Source organism: Melospiza georgiana, chromosome Z, assembly GCF_028018845.1.
Source record: "Melospiza georgiana isolate bMelGeo1 chromosome Z, bMelGeo1.pri, whole genome shotgun sequence".
NCBI classification, from domain to species: Eukaryota; Metazoa; Chordata; class Aves; order Passeriformes; family Passerellidae; genus Melospiza; species Melospiza georgiana.
In genome coordinates, this window is record NC_080465.1 from 18679978 (window position 1) to 18686138 (window position 6161).

The 6161-nt window shown below is 51.9% G+C and overlaps 1 protein-coding gene across 1 annotated transcript in view; it reads right to left on the minus strand.

The window, feature by feature from the left end:
* CORO2A (coronin 2A) overlaps window positions 1-5791 on the minus strand; it is a 55865-nt gene extending 50074 nt beyond the window's left edge. Inside the window, exon 1 of the mRNA XM_058043661.1 lies at window positions 5733-5791. The gene's annotated coding sequence lies outside the window, so the exon portion shown is untranslated. The remainder of the gene's footprint in view (window positions 1-5732) is intronic.
* Window positions 5792-6161: the final 370 nt, after the last annotated feature.

The following is a 6161-nucleotide window of genomic DNA, read 5'->3' on the forward strand; positions in this document are numbered from 1 at the left end:
ATAACTTCTGCTTCCAGCTACTGGCTTTCATTGTGGTTTGTCAGCCCAATTGAAGAATCCATTATCTATAAAGACAGAAGCGATTTTTGATCTTTTCAATTCCACAGAAACCAAGAGTTCACCAAAATACAACCTGGAGACCAAAAGTGACAAAAGCATCAACTTCCCACTTGAGCTTTTACCTATAAAATCTCATAGAAGGGTTGGGATTTTCTGCTCCAAGACTTGTGTTGCCTAGGAGGATGCATCACACCCAGAACTACTGCACAAGAAGATTAATGTATGACAGGAGCATGAGCTTCAAATAGATGGAAGAAGCTGTAAAGTCAAACCCTTCAATCCCTATTAACCCGTTAAATAGCATGATTTTTAAAACTGTGAGACACTGAATTCCAATTGATTTCCATGGAACATGTCAGATGCCAGGCTATCATTAGCAAAATCAATCTTTTCAATTAAGACTCGAGCATCAGTTGCTGACATAAAGACCTTTTGCAAATTCAAAGGGAAACAGCCATGACCACAGGCAGGAGAGGTCAGAAGACAGACTCTGATCCTCCCTGACTGCAAGGAAAAGAGCCTCTCATGTAAAGAAACTGAACATTACAAGAGCAGGAACTTGGAGCAATCCTATTCTGATTTTGTTTTTGTTCCTCTACGTGTGCATTTTGGTATTCAAATTAAATTAGAGAAAATGGCAGAGAAAAATAATGTGAACTAATTACATTTAAGTAGATGTTAGCAAGACAATCTTTGACTACTTCTCCTTGTCTCTTGCAATTAAAGAGCTGTCTGGATTCTCTGTGCCTATTACCCTGTAATTTTGTTGCCAGCACAGGCTCCTTTTACAGAGCAGATAGACTAGAAGAAACCAAGGGTGACAAGGAAGATTGGTCCTTCCTGGCATCATTCACGTTACAGGTGGTGTTCCTAAAAACATCAGTGTTAGGCTTCCTAGAAACGAGCCAGCAATTCAGGCAAAATGGTAGCTATGCTTTTCTAAGGCAATATGGTTTACATTTTTCAAGATTTGTGTATTCTCGCTTAGGGAAAACACTGTGAAACACTGGTTTAAATAACTGGTTTGAAATAACCTAAATGTAACCATGTGAAAGGTGGCTGAGAGCTGAACAGCACTGGCAGAGTCAAATTTGCTGCAGCCCAGAAAGCAAAACTGCACAGATAGATACCCGACAGGGTAGCTGTGGTGCTACAGGACTCAGCACAGATCAATGGTGTGACACTGGGGGCCATTCAGGGGCAGCCCTTCAGGGGTCCTTTGGCAGGACCTACATGCTAACACTCCATGGCCAAACAAGATCCAGGTGAGGCTGGAGTAGGACAGACAGTACAGGGAGAGATCTGCTGCTCCCCGACCTGTGCTTGCACGTGTTCTTGTTCACCTGCTGTATCAGTCCATGTCCCAGCCCGCAGAGTGAGCCGCGTCTGAGAAAAAAACACTTGCCCACCAAGAACTTCTCATGCACCCTACCACTGATTCTCAGAAAACCTGGGAGGGGATCCAGAGATTTCAAAGTCTCCCAAGGAGGAATTCAGCCCTTTTAACATATGCTCTGGAAAGCAAGTTTAAATCATGGTATTTGTAGAGCAATGACTGATTAATTTTGGCTCTTGGGAGTAAACCCAGTACTTGCCTTGGCCCCTCCCTGCACTTTTTTTTCTGACTGTCCCTACTCAACTGTATGTGAAAGATCCTCAAGTCATGAGGATCATATTTCCTGTATTAATGCAACCCTGACATGGACAGCCTTGCCCAGTCACCTTTTTCTGGGAGGAGCTCTCCCCCAAGCATTGCCTCCTCTCCTGTTTAAGCACAACTCCCAGAACCACAGGAGGAAGAACAAGATGGAGTTTGGCCTCTGTTGCTTTCCTGGTTGCTATCTTATCAGCTTTCATGAACTTTGTCTTAATCTCAGCTATAAAAATACCACAGCTGCTGGGATTTTCTTCTGCTCTGTCTTCCTTATCATTTTCCTAGGTGACTTTGTCCCACAGAGGGAGAGAGGCAGTGCAGAGTCATCAGTTGCAACCTCCTCTCTGTAGGTAGGTCCATGTTTCTTGGCACAGAGATAAAGAGCAGGCTATTCACCAGACTGGAAGGAAACTCTTCAACAAACCAGAGCCCTGAAGGATACTCAGAAGAAAGAGGGAGAGAGGCACCAAACTTTGGGCACTGGAAAATCTGAAACTATGTGAAGCAGAGCAGGGAACAGGTCAACAAGGGAAGAGAGATCAGGGCTTGGAGCTGCACACTATCATTGGTCCTACTCTTGGCAGCAGCATGTCTCCAAGCTTTAGAAAGGATTTTGCTTGGCTGAGGGTCAGAAAGTCCTATTTGTGAATTTCAAAGTGCTTTAGAAATAGTAAGCATCAGCATTACACTAATAGAGCCCTGCAGGGTGTATTTTCAAAATGGGGAATTGCTGGCAAGCCTGTAATACCACAGAGGGGAAATCCCTGGAAATACTAGGCCAGTCTAGCTTCTACTTACAAGCCAGTATAACCCTGTGAGTATCAAAATCTCTCAGCCAATACAGTCTCCTGGATGATGTAAAGGTCTTTCCTGTTTCTCCTGAGGAGAGGCAGGAGGCACGTCAGCATAATTGCAGTGCGCTGCAGGCTGCTTGCCTCAGTCAGCTCCGCAGCCAGAGCAGCTTTACAGCATGCACTTACGGGAAGCCACGGAATGACTACATGGGAAACACCTCACCACACCACCACTCCAGGGCCTTCTTGCCACGGGAGCAAGAGACCAGACCGTCTGTGCTTCTGCTGTGCATCAAGAGGTGGCCAGACAGCTCTTTGAAAGCACAGCTGCTGTCCAGCCTCACCAGGGATGCCCTTGGCTCCGAGCAGCAGTTTACCACCAGCAACCACCCAGACAGCCCACTGGCCAGCTGTAAGATCACTGGTGTTTATAACTGGGAGTCAGGAACATTCAGATAAGGTGCTGGCATTTTGTGAGGCTCTTTTGTTGAAGCAAACACTTCAAACAAACTTTTCCTATGAGAGTGGAGAACAGGGTGTGGCTGTTAAGGACCAGCTGAGTCCCCTTGAACCAGTCAAGAGTGGATGGTGGGGAAATGATCAGGCACAGTTTCCCTCCACACTGTTTCCTCACTGAGTCTCTGTCATACCCTGTCACAGCCCATTCCCCAGTAGTTTTCCCATCAAAATCCCTGCCTGGGGAAATCAGGACCTAACAAGGTAGCATGAAGACTTCATGCTATGCAGCCACTGTGGATCAACGAATACAAAAAAGTCAGAGGCAGCAAACTGACCACAAATTATGAGGAGTCTGCAAGGTCATGCATAAAATACAGCTTAGCCTGCCCCAAGGCAATTGTCTGTCACTCAAAGAATCACCTTTTTTTTTCTGGGATATGCCAAAGCTTTCAGTTCTCTCCCTAAGCCTCTGTAACAGTGAGTGCTTGGGCACCTGACACTTACAGCACAGGCATCTGCTCTGTACTCAGCTATTCATCCCCAAAACCCAGCTCACACCACATTTAGGCACCTGCCAGTCCAGGCAGCCCACAGGCAAGAGAGAACTTCCCCTTGCAGAAGCACCATAAACCTGTTCCAGAGACAGCAACCTGCCCAGTACCAACACACCTAGAAAGAGACTCACAGACTTAGGCAACTGAAAATCCACTCATTATCCAGCTACTAACAAATGCAGCAGATACAGAAACGTGAAACTATTATCCATTACTGGCATTTACAGAGCGGGAAATTTCCTCAGAGGGGACAAACCAGCATACTTGAAAGACAGGCAGTAATTACCCACGCAGAAAAGGAGAATGAGAAATATACATCTGGAGATACCCTGACCTGCCACCAGGAAATCCACCTGCTGCACAGACACAGCCAGCAGCAGATGGATGAACAGGATGGAGGTGATCAGTGCTGCTGGTCAGGCAGGGGACAGTGGTCTCCCTCACCCATGGACTTGCAAAAACAGGCACACTCAAGCTCAGGTGCTTTGCCTCAGAGGAAGAGGGGCCAGGAGGAACTTAGGGCAAAGTTGGGGTGCAGGCAGCAGAATTGTGTGGCTCTTTGTCCAGTACCTGGGGTCTCACATTTCCTGGCTAAGGCATCTCTACTGAGATAACGGGCAGTGATTTTTTGCTACAGACAGATTGTATGAATTTGAAACACAGCTCATTGAAGCTATAACAATAGATGTCATAATGCTAATTCACCAAATAACAGCAGCACAGATGAAAACATATCTTTTTTTCCAGTCTCTAAGAGGCAACCATCTCTCCCCTATTCTGCCTCCCAATGCCCTAGAGTTTCCTGAAATGCTCACAACCAAAACATGAACTCCCTCGTGTCTCCATCAGTCACTCCCTATCTCTGATCAAATCAGGAGAGATCAGAGCTCTCCAAAGAGGGCACAGCCAGAGGAAGAACAAAGGGAACAGCAGGGCTACACAGGCTGCTCCTTTGTTAACCCACTGGGGAGCCTGCACTGGAGAAGCTTAAAGGCAACCATCAGTCAACCTTCTCTCAAATGTTCCCTGAATCCTCAGCAGAAATCACTTCCCTTGAGCACCCAAGGGGCCAAAAGAGGTTAAGCCTGTCCAGGTAAATACCCTTCACAAGGGATGGAGCACAGCGTCTTCTTAGAAAGTATAAATAAAAAGGTCTGGGGCTGGGGCAGGGTGCAATGGAACAGACAGGATGCTCCAGAGCATAACAAGGAGGGCACCACTCCCTGCAAAGTGAACAATGTGTTCCGACACTGCACATAGCTGGCCTCATCGGGCCATAGGTCTGCAAAGTGCTGTCTGTTACATATCCCTTTGCAACAGCCTGTCTTGGCCTTTGACAAAGCTGCGGCATCAAAGCCAGACCCACGGAAGAAGCAGTCTTCAAAGCTGCGCTGCCTGAAAATAAGACTCCTTCAAGGTGCCGGTTCCCCCTTCAGGGGGAAGTGGGACCAGGGGATCCCGGTGGCAGAGAGTCATTGATGTGGCTGTCGTCACGCTCGGTGCAAGATGCGACCTACCCTGACATCAAGCACCCGAATTCCCCACAACTCGCAGGAAAGAGGCCAAATTTAACTCATCGCACACACAGCCATAGGTGAGGCTTCTGTATAAATAATAAGCGAAGTTATACAGATGCCAAACCGTGGCACCGGCGGCAGGGCTGGCAGCAGGCGCAGCCTTCCGACCAGGCACCAGGATGGCCCGGGTCGGCAAGAAGCCCTGTTGCTCCGCGCACCGCTGCCCGCAGACCCCCGGTCGGAGGGCTCCCGCCGCGGGCCGGCTGCCAGCCCGCCACACCCCGCGCAGAAAGCCCCGCCGGCAGATCCCTGCAGAACAGCCCTGGCGCTACCGCCGAGCGAGAAAACCTTACCCGCCGAGGGCGCGACCAGCACCGGCTGCCCCGGCCGGCGGGAACGCCCCGCTCCGCCGCAGCACGGGGGATGCCCGAGGCCCGCGGCGCCGGGCGGACAGGGCATCCCCCGGCCGTGGGTGCCCCCGCGGCTGCAGGCGGCTGCCCCAGCTCCTCACAAAGCGGGGTGGGGCCGGAGGGAGCTGCGGCACCCCCGGCGCAAGGCGGGCAGAGCGGGCGTCCCCTCCCGCTCCCCGGCACGGCCGGGCTCCGCAGGCCCCGGGCTGCGGCAGGTGCCCGAGCCGGCCTTGCCCGCGTCTGCCCCGGCCCCACGCCCCGCACCACCACCGGCGCTCTCGTACCTTGCCGCTGGCCGCGGGGGTCTGGACGTGCGCACGGGAGCCGCGCCGCGCCAGCCCGGCCCGGCCCGCCCGGTCCCCGCCCCGGCCCGCCCCCGCGCCGCGCCCCGCAGCCGGGAAGTGCCGGCGGGCACCGCGGGCTGCCGCTGGCCCCGTGGAGCTCCCAAGAGCCTGCCCGGGGCGATCAGGTCCGCGGCCGTCCCCGGCCCCTGGGCGCAGCCTCCAGCGGCCAGCGAGGGTTTGTCCTGGTGCCGGAGCGGGGAGAGCCCCTCCGCAAGCACAGGAAGGTGCTCCGGTGCATCTCCGCTACCCTGGGCTTGGCAGCCATCCCACCCGATCCGATGTGTGCCATTCGCCGTCACCATGGCCGCTACAGGTGGGTCCCCGACTCTGTGCCCAGAGGCACATGGTGAAAGGTGGCTGCGTGATTTT